Source organism: Crinia signifera, chromosome 11 (assembly GCF_055691185.1).
Source record: "Crinia signifera chromosome 11, ASM5569118v1, whole genome shotgun sequence".
NCBI lineage: Eukaryota > Metazoa > Chordata > Amphibia > Anura > Myobatrachidae > Crinia > Crinia signifera.
The window spans coordinates 110,819,159-110,840,802 of NC_139227.1; positions in this window are offsets into that span (position 1 = coordinate 110,819,159).

Consider the following 21,644-nt stretch of genomic DNA (forward strand, 5'->3'; position numbering starts at 1 on the left):
CGTTTATGGATCTTTGTTCCTTGGTCTAAGCTACTTACACATGTCTCTATACACATACACACCTATACATACATACATACATACATACATACATATATATATACTGTATTTCAATCTTAATTGAATTCCCCTCCTATGGGTAGCACTCAGTAGGACTGGATGGCACTTGAGAAACACACGGCATTAGATTGAACAATCTGAACTGAATACGTCTGTACACTGTAGACTAGAACTAGCATGCAGAATACAGCAGACGTAGTACTCACAATAAGTTACCAGGAAGATACTTGTATAGGGAACCCTAAATGCTGAAAGGACACAGTAGTCATTTGCAGGAGATCTGGACTGGAATTGGTTGAGCAGCAGTCAGGTGACCTCAGGCAAGATGACCGCACCAAGTCTTGTGTTTTCATGTGATCTAGCTGTGGTTAGTTGTATTGTGCAGTACCATAAGTACATAAAACAAAAGTAAATCCTAGCTCATCTGGGCACTTATGAAAAATAATAGATTCCTTCTCTCAGGGTGGCTGAGCCTAATGCCCCTACTACAAACACAGACATATGACAATACTTACAGCCAGTAAATCAAAGTGTCTCATAATAGGTCTGCTGTCTGTTTCAGGTGGTGACACCTGAGCTAAGCACTAAAACCGTTTTATAAGCCTCTTACAGGCGTAGTCACTAATTAACCTACTCTAACGCTAAATGCCTTAAACCCCCAAATGGGCCTTATGGATGGATCCCTACTTTCTCTCTTACACCCACACCCAAGGAACCTTTATCCTCCTTTTATTAAAATCTCAAAAGCTCTCAGCAGAGCAACCACAAATCTTCCTGGGGTTTTAAAATACATAGGCCAGAAACCTGAGACCAACATAAATCCCATTTATCATGTTACCAGTGCTCCTATCCCAATTCCAAATGCTGCACTTGTGTGAAATATATAGAAGAAACGTTGGATACACTTGTATGAAATTGCAACACTTATAGCTGATGCTTCCAAATCCTCTAAATCTGGTTTGCTGCTATATGACCTTAACAAATGTCTATAGAAAAAGTATAGTGATACTATTTCTCTTTAGTCCACAGATTTCAATATATCCAGGATTGTATCTATCAGCCACAGATGTTCATATCACTAAACCATGTAAACCTATGTGAGAATTCCATTAGATGTGTGGACTCTTGGCAGAGAACAGTACAGTGCCTTTTCATATACAGTAAGTAGTATAGGTTTCTTTAAATTGTAACCTCTATGTAAGCATGCACAACACAGATATACAATCATACTGCATATAGGCACCATCTTTCTTGCACCATAGTTGCATAGTAGGTGAGGCTGAATAAAGACTTGCGTCCATCTAGTTCAACCTATGTTTATAGTAGCTTATCCCTTGTTGTATAGTATGTTCTGATATTTTAAAGACAGATTATGTTACTTATTCGTACCCATGGATGTTTTTAACCAATAAATGTCTATCCAACCTTATTTTAAATGTATTTATAGTGTCTGTCGACACCACTTCTCCAGGAAGAGAGTTCCAAAGTTTGACTGTTCTGACTGTAAAGACATTTTTTCTTCTAGATGAACAAAATCTTTTTTCTTCTAATCTAAACTCATGCCCTCATGTCCTAGACTTCTTTCTAGCAGGAAAAAAAGGGTGTTTGACAGTTCCTTATATTGGCCCCTGATATCTTTAAACATGTTGAGCATGTCCCCCCTTAAATGTCTCTTCTCTAGTGTAAATAATCCCAAATTGCTTCATCTCTCCTCATAGTTTAAATTCTCCATTCCCCTAATAAGCTTTGTTGCTGTTCTTTGGATTTTTTCTAATTCTATGACATCCTTTTTATAGTGTGGGGCCCAGAATTGTACTCCGTATTCGAGGTGCAGTCTAACCATGCAGCACAAATTTACTGCTCGACCATGATAGTGAACCTCAGATCTGCATACCTATATCATATATAAATTAGTCCAGTAGGTGCCCACTATATAATTATCTCATGTAGGTATGCCCTGCCAGGAAGCTGGTACCCATGTTTTGAGTGGAGGCTCTTTATGACAATGGGAAGGAGTGGGACACTGGTAACCAACACCATCTGAAGATGACAAAAGTTCCCATTATCAAACTCACACGTGTATAGCCATAGATTGGATGTAGAATCTGTGAGCAATTCTACATAATGAATGTATAAAAGTCTAATCTGTTTATACAATCTCAACAACACAAAAAAGGGGTGTTTCGATCGCACAGGAAATTTTTATATAGGTATGGGTACCTTCCAGTCACCATATAGTTTAAATCACTATTTGGTGTAAGGTGTGCTACCACCAAGCACTAGAAGGGATACACACAAGAGACAACCCAAAAAAGCGGTGTTTCGATCGCACAGGAAATTTTTATATAGGTATGGGTACCTTCCAGTCACCATATAGTTTAAACCAATATTTGGTGTAAGGTGTGCTACAATCTGGACAAGTGTGAGTGCAGCCATCTTTGTTCCAAGCAAAGTACATGCTAGAAATTTGTAGAGCAACTTTTTAGAAATGTAGAAGTGCAGTAATGTCCTATCGGCTCACATCGGCGCACTTCGAGCATTGCCACACTTTCCATACCCCTGGTAAATTCCCACTTCCACCACTATTAGTAACAATTTATTATGTTTTAAGTTTTGTTAGGCAGCAGCCACATTACATTACAAATGGCAGCATTCATATGATAAACTTTATGTAACGATCATTTAGGTGTATGGCCCCTGTAAGTGAATCCTGTGTATGCATAGTGAGCCGTTGCGAGCACCAGCAATGGTATGGCATGACAAGGTCACCGAAGACAATGGGCCTGTTTCGTGTTAGTAAGTAAAGCCAAATAGCAGGTAATTGGGCAAAACTATGCTGCATTGCGGGTGGGGCAGATGAAACGTGCAGATTAGATTTAGGTAGGGTATGTTCAAACTGAAATCAAAATTTCAGGGAAAAAATAAAGCTGTCTAATAGTTGTGGGTTACATGCAAAAGCAGCCAGTGTTTTTCCTGCACAGAAACAATACTTGCATTTTTGTTACTTGAATTTTTGTTTTGCTTGCCAACACGAGTCATGCTCATTACAAAACTCATGTACAAAACAACAGAACACAGTTCGTTTTAATTAGGGTATTCATCACAGAATATTCAGTAAAATGTCTTTAAAAGTCTTTATTGTGAGTACTTTCCGTCCATGGACCAATCCTTCCTTTATATGCCGGTAACTTAAATCAATGGAGAAATAATGAGGTTTCGGCAAATCCAAGGAAAGAAAGACATTTATATATGTATTCTGTGGTGAATACCCTAAGGGGGATATTCAATCTCCATCGGGGAGATGCCCGCCGGGCCCTATTCAATGCTGTCTTCACCGACAGCATTGAGCAGGGTATCTCGGCAGAACGAGCCCGACATCACTAGCTGTCGGGCTCGTTCTGCCGAGAACAGCCGGGAAGTGACGAGCTGCCGGCTGCAGCTCGCCTCTTCCCGGCCGCAACTCGCGGCCACGCCCCCTTTTCGCTCCCCGGCAGGCGGGACATTGAATCCCGCCTGCGTGTTCTCGGTCGAGCTGACCGAGAACGGGACTGGGTCACGGCGGTCGAGCAAGCTCGACTGCCGTGACCCTGACATTGAATACCCCCTAAGGCCCTGATTCATGTTGGCTCAGAACATCGCAACTTACCGAGCGACTGAATCGTCCCCTTCCTTATGGATTAATACCCCCCCTCCACCGCCAAATCCTCTCGGTACCGTGCATTTGGATGTGTACGAGAACACATCGTCTTGCATGCCTCTGCTAGCAGAAGAAATCATTTGATGATTGCCGACAATTGAATGGTTTCTCCTGCCTTCACAAATAAAAGCCAGTGAAAACGGATTTTATTTACGAGTGCAACAATGAAGATGGGGCAGGAAGCTGACGTCCTGTGAAGTCACTCGCCCGCCCCCCACCAGGCACCAGCCTGCCTAACCAATGGGAAAACCCAACTTTTTATATGGGAAGGCCCATAAAATGCTTAGCTTGTACATGATCCAGCCCCGTCACCATGCCCGCCCCAATCTGTCCCCAACTCTGCCTCCCTTCAACGAACAGCTCGGGAGTGTGCAAGTCGCTGAACTCGTTTGTTGCTGGGGTCTGCACATGTGCAAATACGAGCTTGCGTAGACCCCCAAACATCGGAACGGGCCTAATTCACCCCAATCCCCAGTGTTTGTGAATTAGGCCCTAAATGAGAATCACAGTGTTCTGTTGTTTTGTACATATTGTTATTTGGAGGGGGTGATCTCGATATAAGGAAACAGATGCATTTTGTTAGTAGAGATTCGGGGGTCGATTGTTTTTCTGTGTATTCACCAAAGACATTAGTCCATCAGGATCAACCTTTTTACAGTCTACCAATGTTACTCCACATTTGAAAGGAAATTCTTCTTCTACAGAGCACTTGATATTTCTTGTGTTGCCCTTTTACCACAGTACACCAGAATCTGTCATGTTTTCTGTGTTAAATGCAGTTATATATTTCACTGTAAGATAATAGCAGACTTGCCAATACATCAGCTGCACAGTTAATGAGTTGAGCATTTAAGATAAGCCTTGAAGGATTGAATTAAAGGTCTTCATATTGATATTTAAAGACCCTAAAGGATTGAGTCCTGGTAATTTATTCACTTAATCACAGGTGACTCACAAACAGTTTTTCTTTTTATATTTTATTTATTTTTATGACCCTGATTTTGTTTTTGTTGCCGCTTTTGAAACATCAAAGAATTTATTTCTTTTAGATCTTAAAAACATGAATTTTACTTGTATAAAAAAGTAACTAAAATTAACAGTGCAAAATGGCTGTTTGGGAGAGTTACGATGCCCATACACCATGCTCATACACCTGATGGTCGCATCGGGAATATTAGACATGTTTAAAAATCCTGATCCCAGTGAGGATCGCAGAATTGGGACATTTTGGCATGCTTAATTTCCCCAATCCTATAACGGATCACCAAGCATCAATGTCAACTGGTCTATCCGGTGGGTGGAACGGTGGTGCCAGCTGATTGGGGATTGCGGCCATTGGTGTATGGGCACCATTACACTTTGCAAAACTACATTTATATAAGATCAAATTTAAGTTACATAGTAATTGATTAATTGAAGTCAAATTAAAAACAGATTTTTGTTGAAGTTTTAAAGTGAGAGGATAAAAGTCTCTGTCTGTAATTTGCAGTTAAGAAATAAACGGCTTACATGGAAACTAAAACTTCAAGTATTCGGAAAAAGAACACATTTTCTCTTAATTTGAGGTTATGCTCTTCTCTTTAGTTATTGTTCTAAAAAATAGATCTATGCACTGCTTTATTCTGTGGTGGTATTAAATACCAGAGCCTAATAATAATAAAAATAATAATCATCATCATTTTCTTTAGACAACATTCTTTCTCCAACAGGACTCAAGGCGCTTTACAGACATCAAAAACAATGCACATAAAACAGAAGATCTACGTAATCCAGCAATAGATAAGCCACACAGGCTTAGAAAAGAAAACCTTGAGCACACAGTAAGCATAATGAAGGGTTGACATAGGCATTTTGGGTAATAACTTCCATGGGTTGTGTATTTTACCTTTATAAGGTACCAGGTGAGGCAGCAATGTTGAGTGCACTATGTAGGATTACCGTGGGTGAAGTGAAATAATCCACCCCTGCATAGGGCCGGATTAAACCTTCGGGGGGAGGGTTACTTTAGACAGGGGGCCCTCTCCCTCTTGTCATTACTGGCCGCAAACTGGACGGGAGGATATTACACTGTTAGAAAACAGAGTAATGACAGTATGAACTTGACCAGAGAGTCGCTGATATAGCAGATAATGCAAGTGGCAATATTAGCAGGAACGCCGCACATGCAGATAATGCAAGTGGCAATATTAGCAGGAACGCCGCACATGCAGATCATACATATGTATAATGTCACTGACTAGATCAAATAAACTAGGAGGCGAATTCCAATGTAACGACATGTTCTAGAGCAAAGCTAGGAACATTGTGCTAAGAGAATACATACGGCTGACGTCAGTTTAGACTGACTTTTATTTCCGAAGGCAGGAGAAATCATTCGATGGTCGGCGACCATCGAATAATTTCTCCTGCTAGCAGCTGCATGCAAGGGGATGTTAGCACTTGTTCCCCTAGCGTTAGCCCGCTTAGCAAATTAACCTGAATCAGGCCCTAAACCCAAGTCGCCCAGGGTGAACTGCGTTTAACCCTTCTTATAACCCAGGTGCAATTGCCGGGTTGGCCGGCCAAGGTTATAAGGTGTCGTGCTTTCACATTTTACCTTGATGCCGGTCAACACGTCAGCAACCCGGCAATTACCCGGGCTATTTTGGCTATGTGATGTGGTGCATAGCAAATAACTAACTAATATCGCATTCAGATCGCAAATGCAGGGTCGCACCGGGACTTTTAAACAGTTCAGTGCTAGTGCGACTCTGCATGTGCAGTCTGTTCAGATCGCAGCAGAGAACCAACAATATGGCTGTTCACTGATGCCGTGTGGGGGCGCGTCGCGTCATTGGGGGCGGGGGAGAAGGCAGCGCTTAGATCTGGCACTGCTCTAAGCGCTGCCTCCTCCATAGTGTTAACGGGAAATGGGTCGCTCGACCACTTTAACCCGTTCACACTGCACAGCAACACAGCCAGTCAGCTACCGGTAACCCCTTTCACATTGCACTAATTACCAGGTCGAACCGGCAAGAAACCGTCTTGTACCTGGTAATTAGGTTTAATGTGAAAGGGGTGTAACATAACCATGTGAATCAGAGGAAAGACTCCCTACAGGCGTTCGAGTATATTTTATGTATAAGTGAAAATGTGGAACCTGGCTGCAGGAAATAATTTGAACCAATGTTACAGTATCAAACCTTGGAAAGAGAGTTAGCAGTCCTTAAGGTGCCCATACACTGTGCTGCACATAATTTTGTACTGCCTTCTCATCGCATCGCACACAAATCACATGCAAAACACATGCGATGTGATCCAGCCCATAATGGATGCGATCATCGAACCGTGTATGGGTACCTTTACTGACATTTATTTTTAACACAGCCAGTAAAATGACAGAACTGAAAGGCAATTTATTTTTCTCTCTCTAAACTTTGATAAATTTCCTCCAGGACATCAATATGTACTAATACAGAGAGGATGACTCTGCTTTATGAAATAGTTTCTAATGTAAAATAAGAACTTTTATTGCATAGACAATATTTTGTGGGATTTAGTTAATATGCTGATAGTCGTAATCCCAGCGGTTAGGAGGGCAGCGCCAAGATCCCGACTGCCGTCATTGCCACCAGCCAGAATCCCGGTGCAAGCAAACTTATACCCGCAGAGTTGGTAGCACAGTTTACCTGCAAGAGGCCTCATTGTGCTCCCCCACTGCCGGTGTTCCGGTGACTGGGATTCCGACTGTCAAGGAATCATACTGAACCCATGTATCTACTTACAGATGATAAGTAGATACACAAAATAGCAACAAAAACACATACATCTAAACAGTAGAGTATCTAATATTAGTAGCAAATATTATAGTCTGCGGTATTCGGATTGGCAACCAGTCATGAGGTGAAATATGACTGTGATTAAAAATTCAGTATTAATTTGCATGAATAATTTCTGTCATTAAATGAAGTCACGGTAAGGCTTAGCCGGGTACATTACAATACTTGTCATTATGAGTTTGATAACGTTCTAATCATATTCACTCAGGAGTGTCTTACAGTAAGAGTTATTATGTTATAGTAAAAGTAAATACCCTACAGGGACTCCCAGGGATATTCCTTCAAATAAAGCAGCTTTTAAAGTAGGTCGGTAGTCTCTCATGAGGTATCAGTTACAGTGCCGAAGAGTCCAAACTGCGGACCAAGGTGCTATGGCTGCGGTACCTCAGGTTGGTGGTCCAGGGTCAAGGCAAATTATTTATGTCAATGTAAAAGGCAAACCACTGCTAGTGGCTGCCAATCATAGAAGATGGTGACAATCAGAAGCACAACTCCACGTAAAAGACCCTAAAGATGCCCATACACTACGGTGACCTCTCCCCTTGGCAAAGTCGATCCCCCCTTGAGCGGTCCTTTTGCATTGGATATATGGCATGTGATCCCAGCCAAGCCTGCTTGGCTCACAAGCAATCCAAGAAATTGCTTCTGCATCCGGTTCGACTCTCAGGCTCTGGTGCCGTGCACACTGGACCACGCATCGTATCGGACCTGCTGTCATTCACATGCAGTTTGGTCTCTTTTCCTGCGAATGATTTCCACAATCACACGAAAATAGCCCAAATTGCACGTGAATGGCCTAAAGAATGACAGGTAGGCACCGTTTACCTAATTTTATATTTTCTCCATTTTTTTATATATATATATATATATATATATATATATATATATATATATATATATATATATATATATATATATATATATATATAATCTGGATCCCCTGTCCTGAGCCCAGGCACAGGGGAAGGAAACGGCACTCACGGATTTAGTAATAAGGTTTTATCAATTCATAGTGTTATGGATTACAGCATAATCTTCAACGTTTCAAGGCGTGTTGCCTTTTCGTCAGGATGCGCTGTTATGTGCAAATGGTACTGTTATGTGCAAATGGTGCCAAAGGTGCAGTGAATTCACTGCACCTTTGGCACCATTTGCACATAACAGCGCATCCTGATAAAACCTTATTACTAAATCCGTGAGTGCCGTTTCCTTCCCCTGTGCCTGGGCTCAGGACAGGGGATCCAGATCTCCTTTACAAGTCACTTAAGGGCACCGCGGTACTCATTCGTCCGGAGTGCCGTACAGACCAGAATACTATATATATATATATATATAATATAAATTATCCTATGGGTACCATGATATATATGCTAATATTGCAGTGATTCAAGAAAAGTTTGGGAACCATTGCCCTAAGGTAATATGCAAACATTGGGACTTTTACTGACTACAATGGACCCCCCCTCCTAGACAAGGGAGACTGCCCACATTCCGGGAGACTTGCCCTCCTTTCCAGAGGAGGGGGACTTGATTTCTGGGAACTTATGTTCTTGAAAAAGGTCAACACAACCGAAATGTTTGATTTGAACCCTCTGTGAGAGTCGTTCTTATAAAAGCCCTACAAGTGCCACCATCTTTATCGCAATACACATATATACTACTTCAACATCCTTCTATCCGGGCTACTTCTTGCCCACCTTGCCCATCTCCAATCCATTCTTAATGCCGCTGCTAGGCTCATCTTCCTCTCCAGCCGCTCTACCTCCGCCTCCCCCCACTGTCTATCTCTTCACTGGCTCCCCATTCCTTGCCGAGTTCTCTTTAAACTCCTCACCACCACCTACAAGGCTTTATCCTCCTCCACCGCTCCTTACCTCTCTTCACTGATCTCTATCCACACTCCCTCCCGTCCTCTTCGCTCCACCGCCAACCGCCGCCTGACCTCTCACCTAATCACCTCCTCCCACTCCCGTGTCCAAGACTTCTCTCACGCAGCCCCCCTGCACTGAAACAATCTCCCGCCACCCATCAGGCTTTCTGATTCCCTTACCTCCTTCAAGCACTCCCTCAAAACCCACTTCTTCCGACTAGCCCCTCCTCCTCCTAACCTCTTTCGATCTCCTATCCTGCCTACCCTATCCCTCCATCTGTTCCCATCCTTCCTACTTATTCTATTGTTTTTTGTTCGTCCACCCACCTCCTTTTAGTCTGTTAACTCTTATGAGTAGGGCCCTCCTTCCTCACATACTCACCCTACCTCTATACCTCACCAGCGCTCCTGCCTCAATTTCGACACCTACTTCAGAACCGATTATAATTTTAGTTCTACCAGCTATACCCCTATTTATGGTGTATTTTATCAACACACCCTGTACGTTACCGTGTTATTTGTTTTTTGTTTGCTATGTACGGCACTGCGGACACTTTGTGGTGCCTTATAAATAAACAAACTACTATATATATATATATATATATATATATATATATATATATATATATATATAAATATATACATATATATATATATATATATATATATATATATATATATATATATATATATATATATAGAAAGATAAATTAGAGCGCTCCATAGTGCAGTATAACAAAGACATTTATTTGTAAAAAGCAGTTTTAGCCTTGCATAAAAAACAGGCGGTTATAACGTACTGCAACAGGCGATTCAACAACCGCTGGACAACAGCATATACAGTGGTCTTACACACTGAACGGTAGGAGCGGTTACACTCGTAGGCGCTTGCTTGCATCAGGTAGGTAAGGACAAGGACTCCAACGCCAGGCCATGCCTCAACGCGTTTCGTAGTCAAGTACTTCGTCAGAGGGCTGGCCTGGCGTTGGTCAGATACCTCTTTTATAGCCCGAAATTCCTGCACAGCTGTGATACATTAATCACTTCAACCATCTCAGTAGTATTCTGTCAGTATACAAACACTGCAGATTGCAGGCTAGTAATATCTCAAAACTAGATGTTCTCACCTTAACAGTATTTTACCGCAGGTATGAAGATATACATATACACACAATACAATTTAAATACATTTACATACACACATTACAGTTAATTGTTTAAAACAAATATTTTCTTTTCTCCTAAGAGAAACTATAAAAAATCTATATAATAGGCAGAGTATCTTTCACCTCGATGATTCTACATCAAAACCTCTGCATCAACAAATTTATCATGCGGCGATATCACAAGTACATAAAAAATGTTTTTACATTATATTTCTTAAAAAAAACTATATAATCAAAATTACATTTAAAACATTTGAAGGGAGAGAGAGAGAGAGAAACACATTCTGTTATATTAAGACACAGTGGCACACACGATCATATACACATATCATCACCGCATTTAATGCCATCGCTGATAGCACGCCATAATTTGGGATTCCCATATGTATGAACAGACATTGTCAAACAGTGAGTTTCTTATCAGATGTTTTTTAGTTCATCGAATCACTTGTTCATCATATCGTTGCGTGTCTTTGTGTCCGCTTTTAAGCCAATCATGTTCTTTTCTTTGCAAGGTACAACAATGGTGGAACAGGTTTTTGTGATAAAAGAAAAGAGAATAACGCGTTATTAGTTTAATATAAACATTAAATTTCACTAGCCTATTACTTACACTCAGTACGGCAAAATAAGTGAATGATATAACCAATGAGTTATTTCATTTAAAACATATATATATATATATATAGAGAGAGATATATAGTACATTCCTCAGAATGTCATTATAAAGATAGGGCAAATTATTAGGACTTCATCAATTTAGAATGACTTTAACAAGAATAGACTGTAGAAGACTGTAACATTAAAAACTATGTACCCATGTTGGAGTCTTATGTAAAAGACTCAACCGCAGTGTTACAATTGGTGGAGAGTCTACAGTGGGAAACTAATTTTAAATGGGGCACAATCGACATCAATTCCCTATACACGTCTATTCCACACCAAAAAGGAGTGGATTCCATAACATCAGTGTGCACAAGTCACACTATTTCCATTGGTCTTTAAGGTTTTGTTTTTGCGCACTTATATTTTCTTTGTATATATATATATATATATATATATATATATACATACAAAATATTCCAAGGTTGTGCAGTGTCCAATTAGAATACAAATCTGTCCATGTGTATCCACAAAATCATGCAGTGCTGCTCAATCTCTGGATAGAAGCTCATCAATGCCTCAATTTAGGGAACACGTAGGAGAAAAACCAGAAAGGCGCACAATGAGCGTAAATGTAAAAAGCACTTTTACTGTTATAAATTCTCACATACCTGTACAAAACAGCAGGTATGCTTAGAATTATAAAAACCCGGGCGGCAGGACAGAGTCGTGCAAGCAGCCAGAGCCTGGAAGCCGGAACCGGACAGATGGGCATCAGCAGCGTCAAAGGAAGAGTCTGCGTCACTCAGTAGAAACACCCCAACTAGTCAGTGATGACTTTGTCAGGAGGCGGGTCATTTGGTAGCTCAGTCAACATTTAAATACCCTTCTGGATAACATTTGCATAATGAATTCAATATTGATCTTAAAGGTACAATACCCCAAATAAATAGTTTACAATATAGAATAAAAAATACAGGATGAAAAATACAATATATTACAATGTACATAGTAGATACAAAATGACTTGCAGTATATAAAAAGAACATACATTGATAACAGAACTATAACAAATACATACATAAAAAATAGCATAGAAAAATCGGCAAAGTAAAATGCAAGATGAAGATACAGAACTGCACACCATCGATATTACAACCAAAGACTATCGGAAGGGCAAAGGGGTAAAAACCCAACAACAATGCTCCACCAGTCCATGGCCGAACATCGATAATTTCAGTGCAGTAAAGGCACTATATCAACACCCTCATTCATACCAGCCGGAGACATGGTATTTAAAGTAAAAATCCAATAAGTTTCTCTGTGGCTCAATTTCCTCAATAAATCGCCACCTCTTTCATTAAGAGTGACGTGTTCGAGCGCTTTAAAAGAAAAACAATCAAGGTTAGAATCACAACATGAGGCAAAATGGCGCAGGACACTGTGCAATGCAGATTTATTTCTAATACTTCTATTATGCTCAAGAATTCAAAATTTTAATGGACGTTTACTCTTGCCTATATAAGCTTTTCACACTTACATGTTAGAAGATATACAACATGAGAAGTAAGGCAGGACATTCTACTTTTAATATTTCATGTTTTAGTGCCATTAGTATTAGAAAACTTAAACCTGTACCTATCAGCATATTGACACATTTTGCACTTATTACATGGAAAAAATCCATTACTAATATTCAACCAACTGTTAGTCACACCAGTATCATTTTTAATCCTGCTGGGAGCAAGAACAGATCTTAGAGAGGTAGCTTTTTTAAACACCAATTGAGGCATATGGGGGAGTAAATCATGCATTAACACACCCCAATGCTTATAAAGGATGTGTGTGATAGCAACACTTTCAGAATTATACTTCGTCACAAATGGGACAAAATTAGTAGATCTAGTAGCCTTTTTCTTGTATTGGAGATGCTCATTTCTGTCACGGTCACGAGCCCGCTTCTGACAATTTTCGATGAGAGGGATGGGATATTTCTTCTCGATAAATCGGTTACGATAAATGGCAGATTGCTCATCATATTTTTTAAGAGTTGCGCAATTTCTGCGAACCCTGACGAACTGGGAATAGGGAATATTATTAACCCACTTCCCAAAGTGGCAACTATCAAAGTGGACATACTGTAGCTATTGCTATCAACTTATTTTACAAAGGTCGAAGTTTAGATTTTTTTTTATTATTACTGGGAGACCAATTAGAAGAATCTATCTGTAAATCCAAAAACTCAATCTTGGTATCATGAATTTTGGACGTAAAATGGAGATTGTAAGTATTGGTATTCATTTTAGACATAAATTCCATAAAACACTTCTCATCTCCATCCCATACGATGAGTATATCATCGATATATCGATGGAATGATACAATGTTTTCCTTAAAATGGTGATTAATATCGATGTTAAGTTCTTCCCATTTGCCAAGATAGAGATTGGCAAGACTCGGTGCATATGGGGTCCCCATCGCGACCCCACACTGTTGGATAAAAAATTCAAGTTGAAAAGTAAAGACATTATTATACATCACAATTTTAATGCATTCACTAAAGAAATCAGAAAACTCAGAATCGATATTCTCATCTTTATCAAGATAATATTTAAGGGCACCAAACCACCTTCGTGGGGGATAGATGTATATAAAATCCTTCAAAAAAGAAAAAAACCTGGGTTGAGTCCTTAGTGTAGGATTTAAGGTTAATAACAAATTTTAATTACACAGAAATTTGTTATTAACCTTAAATCCTACACTAAGGACTCAACCCAGGTTCTTTCTTTTTTGAAGGATTTTTAGTGGCGTTCTACTTATAAATGGTGTACTATCGACGTGGAGGCATTATATACATCTATCCCCCATGAAGGTGGTTTAGATGCCATTAGATATTATTATGTCCAAGAGACCGGCACAGTCCACTGCAGCTATGCGGAGGATGTTGGCTGGGTGCCTGCACGAAGAGATAGCATACTTATTGGGGATGGAGCGGCACTCTCAGCAGGAAGAAGAAACAAGTACACGTTGTTTAAATGAGCGACGTTTCAATGTCCTTTATTTGGACATTTTCTTCAGGCTGTTAATCATTTGGAAGAAACATGGCTTTATACCCCTCCGTGCAAATTAGCGTCACCTGCCGCCACGCAGGGCGGCGCAATGCACATGACATCATAAGAAAGTGCTACCATCACCATGGTTACATACAACAACAAACCCCCATTTACAGACTTAACATCACAAATGGGACAAAAAACATGAATAGCAGTGAAGGCATAAATATTGTAGTAGGGCAATATGAGTACACTGCGGAATATGTTATTAAAGCCGCAAGCAAATATAGACATGGTGACAGTCAGTAATTACGCTAAACATAAGCATATTAAAACCGCTCACAAAGTGAGAACCTCAATATTATGACATGTAAAAGAGTCACTTAAGCTCTTAGGCACAAGGATAAGGTGACTACAGGTGTAACGCAGATAAATAATATAAAGAGGAAACTTTAAAAGAGCTGTTGAGTTGCTAATATTGAAGGTGATGGCATGACCTGTATAATGAGTTGATGCATTAGATATTACGTCGATCCACCATAAAAGACAACCACCAGGCACAAAAGATTACTTTCTAGTTAAGCAGCTAATGCCCGCTAACTCATTTGAGCCACGGGGGGGCTAGAGTGTCTAAGCGGTGTATCCACCGCGACTCGCATTTTAGTAGCTGCAAGCTACGATTGCCACCCCTCAAATTGAGAGGGATGTGGTCAATCATGCGGTACCTTAAAGAGGGTAGGGTATGTTGTCTCAATACAAAATGTTTGGGTACAGGCAAATCACATTTCCCACACGCCAATGCAGCTCTAATAGTGGAACGATGTGTGGTAATTCGTTCTTTAAAACTGCGTTCAGTTTTACCAATATATAAAAGGCCGCAAGGGCAAATTAATTGGTATACAACAAACTTAGTTTGGCATGTCAGAGTGTGTCTGATGGTATATTTAGTACCCTGAAGTGGGTGGTAGAATGTATTGCCAGGTATCATACAAGTACACACCGTGCAAGTACACCGGATACATCCTCTAGGGTTTTTTTTTTTAGGAGCATTGAAGCCTGTGATGTCGGTTTTCACTAATATGTCACGCATATTAGGACCCCTCTGATAACACGCCATAAGTCTAGTGTTGGGAATGTTAATTTGTTTGTCAGTTTTGACTATAGGCCACAATTTCTTAGAGATTTTATTAATAACCGGGCTAGCTTTGGTGTAAGTGGTTACCCAGGGGATCATCGGAGTTGGAGGTGTAATGGCTTTAGTGACCAAAAGGTCCTCTCTGGGTATGCCTGCTACCCGATCCCTAGCGGCTAGGAGGTGCTGGAGTCTGTACCCCCGTAAATGGAATTTCTGTATCAGTGTGTCAATCTGTAAATCAGACTCAATTGGGTCAGATACAATGCGCTTAATCCGCACCATTTGAGAAAATGGTAAACCCTTGATCAAACTAGTAGGGTGACCGCTGGTTCCATGCAAAAGTTTATTCCTATCTGTCTCTTTCTGGAACAAAGAGGTGGAAATAACACCATTTACAATCTTTATAGTGACATCAAGGAAATTAATGGCACCCTGACTATATGTCATAGTTAGTTTAACTGGACTGGGGCCAGTATTGTGGGTGTCAATATAAGCAACCAGGTGATATCCTTGACCTTAAGTGACTCTTTTAGAGAGCTTAAGTGACTCTTTTACATGTCATAATATTGAGGTTCTCACTTTGTGAGCGGTTTTAATATGCTTATGTTTAGCGTAATTACTGACTGTTACCATGTCTATATTTGCTTGCGGCTTTAATAACATATTCCGCAGTGTACTCATATTGCCCTACTACAATATTTATGCCTTCACTGCTATTCATGTTTTTTTTCCCATTTGTGATGTTAAGTCTGTAAATGGGGGTTTGTTGTTGTATGTAACCATGGTGATGGTAGCACTTTCTTATGATGTCATGTGCATTGCGCCGCCCTGCGTGGCGGCAGGTGACGCTAATTTGCACGGAGGGGTATAAAGCCATGTTTCTTCCAAATGATTAACAGCCTGAAGAAAATGTCCAAATAAAGGACGTTGAAACGTCGCTCATTTAAACAACGTGTACTTGTTTCTTCTTCCTGCTGAGAGTGCCGCTCCATCCCCAATAAGTATATATATATATATATGCATATGCTTTACATATATTCAATTGACTAATCTGGGTACTTGTGTATTATAGCGGCGCCCCCGATGTGCATCGCACGATGTTTATATCGCATCGCATGGCATGCGATGCGAGGCGATTTTTGCCCCCTATGCAATGAAAGATCGTATAAGCACCAAAAAGGGTGCTTTTAAGCACCCTAATGGGTGCTTACAATGTGAAATGCACCCCCACGCCACACCCCCCACTATAAACGTGAAGCGTGAAGAGCACAGCGGTACGCGTCCTCCGACCTTTTCATACCCCCACTATCCATGTCGGCGTGGAGTTGAGAATAGAAAGTGTGGCGAGCGCAGCGAGGGGACGCGGATACCTTCACAGGTATCGGAGTCCCCTCGCGGGCTTCACAGGTATCCGCGTCCCCTCGTGGGGCTCTCTACGTTCGCTACACTTCGGGCTCGCTGCGCTCGCCACACTTTCTATTCTCAACTCCACGCCGACGTGGATAGTGGGGGTATGAAAAGGTCGGAGGACGCGTACCGCCGCCCCTCGCGGGCTCGCTGCGCTCGCCACGCTTTGGGTTCACGTTTATAGTGGGGGGGGGGGGGCGTGGGGGTGCATTTCACATTGTAAGCACCCATTAGGGTGCTTATACAATGTTTAATCGCGTTGCATCGCATTGTATGGCATTGTATGCCATGTACAATGTCATACAATTTTAAAATTGTATGACATTGTACAGCAGCACGCGATATCGCGTCACATCACATACCATCGTATGCCTTATGGTATGCGATGCGATAGGCGCCGCTAAAATACACAAGTACCCTAATCTTTTATGAACTTTATATTTTTATACCTTTAAGACTCTCTGTAACCAGTTATCTAACCCTTTGCTAGAATTAATATTTTCACCTATGGCATCCCCTTGTTACCACAATGAATACATAAAAATGAAATTATTTTATAATCATACTCATCCTGTTACTATCGCTCTCCTAGCTATTCAGCATTTCCATGCCTTGGGAATTACTCCGTGCTGTGTGACTACAGTTGCTGCAGTTTAATTACCTTATAATTGGATTGTCATTGCTTTGTTCAATAATAGTTTTCTCCGCAAATGCAATCCGCAGCATTAGATGATTTTTCTTAAACAAATACAGTGAGACAATGGTTGAAAATAAACTGACATTTCTTTCTGCAACGAAAAATGCGGCGGAATATGTGAAATATTTTTAGCTGAATGAGAACTCAGTTTATTTGACAGATGACTCGCTTGCTATAAAAAATGTTCTGCCTGATTTGTTAACAACCCTTGTTAAAGTCAAAAGCATTGTCCTTGATCCATAAAGATCTAAGAAAAAAAGGAAAAGGGAAGAAGTGTTGTCTGGCTAGTTGCTATGTAAATCAGCTTGAGTCTAATTTTATGCTGCTAAAAAAAAAAAAATAGATTTCTCAATGAACCACTTTCAGGTTTGAACTTTTTGAATGATTTTTTTTTCTCGATGACGCAAGGAAAAGCTACAGAGAATTAGATCAAATCCTTCTAAAGAGCCTAAGATGTTGAAACAGAATACGAGTACAGCTGGTAGTCCTGCTATTTGGAGACGAGCTAAAAAAAAAAGAGAAAGACAAAAAAGTAACAAAACACAAAAAAAAAAAAACTTGATAAAAAAAAATTGAGCTTTTGACGTTGAAACACTCAGGGGAAGTCTGGCAACTTAAAGTAGACATTTTCATATAATCATAACCAGAACAAAAGAACAGCGATGTTCATTGTTAGTACAGGCAGCCAGACTGGGAGCTGAATTGGCAGGATTTTTTAACGTATTACTTAGCTAGAAACCGTCCCTAATAATCCGAACACCTGCTTTAAAAATTGCAGCTCATACTTGTTCTCTATAAAAAAAAACTATTTAGAGTACGGTGAATAAAATACCCTCATTTGCAATTCTGCTTCTCTCTATTCATGGAGGCAAATGATAAGTTTTTGTCTACAGCCCTGTACACTTCTTTGCATATCTCCCTCTGACTCGTAGTTACAGAGAACCTGGACACATCGGTCATTCCGTGAGGTTGAGTAATGCCCTGTCTTGTAGAGGTGCCAAGGGAACGTCTCACTGCGATTATGAGTCATGTGTAAAGGGACTATACCTATATCAAAAGTGATAAGGACATGTCAGACCAGTGGCGTGACTATTAATTTTGCTCCACCTAGCCAAAATAGTATCTGGCAGCCCCTCCCCCCATAATTCTGCTTACACATTACACCATACACCATAATGCCACTTACACTGTATGCCACACCGTAATGCCCCTTACACTGTATGCCACACACGTAATGTCACTTACACTGTACGCCACACACTCTAATGCCTTTTACACTATATGCCACACACGTAGTGCCACTTACACTGTGCACCACACACGTAATGCCATTTACACTGAATGCCACACAGCGTAAAGCCATTTACACTGAATGTCAGACACCATAGTGCCACTTACACTGTACAGAACACACTGTAAGCTACTTACACTGTATGCCACACACTGTAATACCACACACTGTAATACCACACACTCTGTAATACCACTTACACTGTACACCACACACTGTAATGCCCCTTACACTATACGACACACACCGTAATGCCGTTAACACTGAACACCAGACACTGTAATGCCATTAACACTGATTGCCAGGCACCATAATATCCCTTACACTGTACATCACACACTGTAATGCCCCTTACACTATACCCCACACATCGTAATGCCACTTACACTATACACCACACACCGTAATGCTCCTTACACTATACGCCACACACCGTAATGCCACTTACACTGTACACCACACACCATAATGTCCCTTACACTATATGTAACACACTGTAATGCCCTATACACTATACACAACACACCGTAATGCCACTTACACTGTATGCCACACACGTAGTGCCACTTACACTGTGCACCACACACCTAATGCCATTTACACTGAACGCCAGACAAAGTAAAGCCGTTTACACTGAATGTCAGACACCATGGTGCCACTTACACTGTGCAGCACACTGTAATGCTACTTACACTGTATGCCGCACACTGTAATACCACTTACACTGTACAACACACACTGTAATGCCCCTTACACTATACGCCACACATCATAATGTCACTTACACTATACGCCACACACCGTAATGCCATTAACACTGAACACCAGACACCGTAATGCCATTAACACTGATTGCCAGGCACCATAATGTCCCTTACACTGTACATCACACACCGTAATGCCCCTTACACTATACCCAACACACCGTGATGCTCCTTACACTATACGCCACACACCGTAATGCCACTTACACTATACACCACACACCGTAATGCTCCTTACACTATACACCACACATCGTAATGCTCCTTACACTATACACCACACACCGTAATGCTCCTTACACTATACGCCACACACTGTAATGCCACTTAAACTGTACGCCACACACCATAATGTCACTTACGCTGTATGCCACCCACCGTAATGCCACTTACATCACACACCGTAATGCCACTTACACTATACACCACACACCGTAATGCTCCTTACACTATACGCCACACACCGTGATGCTCCTTACACTATACGCCACACACCGTAATGCCACTTACACTATACACCACACACCGTAATGCTCCTTACACTATACACCACACATCGTAATGCTCCTTACACTATACACCACACACCGTAATGCTCCTTACACTATACGCCACACACCGTAATGCCACTTAAACTGTACGCCACACACCATAATGTCACTTACGCTGTATGCCACCCACCGTAATGCCACTTACACTGTACACCATGCACTGTAATGCCCCTTACACTGTACACTACACACCATTATGTCACTTACACTATACGCCACATACCGTAATGCATCTTACACTAAACGCCACGCACCGTAATGTCACTTACACTGTACGCCACACACCGCAATGCCACTTACATGATATGCCAGACACAAGGTGACATTCAATAAACGTCAGGCAGTGTCACCATGGGGACAAGCAGCATAACCCTCATCATATCCACACCGACCCTCCCCAGTGCTTTACCAATAGCAAATAGTGCTTACCTGCATGCTTCAAATTGTGCGGCTCTGTACATGGTCTTGTTTATGTTGGTCTAGCCGCCGACAGCAATAAAGGGAGGGGGGGATTCATGGGTACACATGAGGAGATAGCAGAGGTAGAGATAGGGAAAACAACAGAGGAACACATGGGGGGGGGGGGGTCAGAGGTAGAGATGGCAAAGGAGGAGGATAAGCAGATAAAGGTGATATGGACACAGATGGAAAAAATACCAAAGATATAGACTGTCCAGTATATAGTAAAGTGAACAGAGGCACTGATAGCAAAGGGGACAAAGGCATAGAATGGGCAGGAGCAGGGGCACACATGGGGTGGGCAGGAGCAGGGGCACACATGGGGTGGACAGGAGCAGGGGCACACATGGGATGAGCAAGAGCAGGGGCACTCATGGGGTTGGCAGGGGCAAGGGCACACATGGGGTGGACAGGGGCACATATGGGGTGGGCAGGAGCAAGGGCACACGGGGTGGACAGGGGCACTTATGAGTTGGCAGGGGCACATATGGGGTGGGCAGGGGCAAAAATGAGGTAGGAAGAAGCAGGGGCACAGTTGGGGATATCCTTCTGACTCTAGACTCACAGGAAGCAGGGGAGGAACAAAACAGAGGAGCTGTATCAGGAGATCTGGGGGCAGAGTAACACATACAGGAGGAAATGCTTAGAGGAAGCTGCTGAGTGCTGACTCTGAGCTGCTGAGATTTTGGTGTGGTTGTGTCCTCTGAGACTCCAGAGTGGGGGAGGGTATACAACCTGCCAGAGAGGGGGGCCACGGGAACTGATGATAACAGCCCAGAGTTTCTTTCTCACAGGCTGACCTCTGCCTGTGAGAAGCAGGTTACATGCTGCTGCAATCAGCAGCAGTGGGGCCCCTGTGTCAGGCACTGCCACTCCCACTACACTTGCCTCTGAGGGGAAAGAAGACTGGCCAAGGGGATCGGGCTGCAGTGCTCTCTCCTGCACTGTTGTAGCTTGCCGCTGCCTGTCAGCTGTTTGATAGGAGCAGCAGGGAGAGCGCTTGTCCTTCCTGCACTGCAGAGCATGCTTAGCAGCCAGCGCTGGCTCTGTGTGCTCTCACTCAGTGCTCCCTG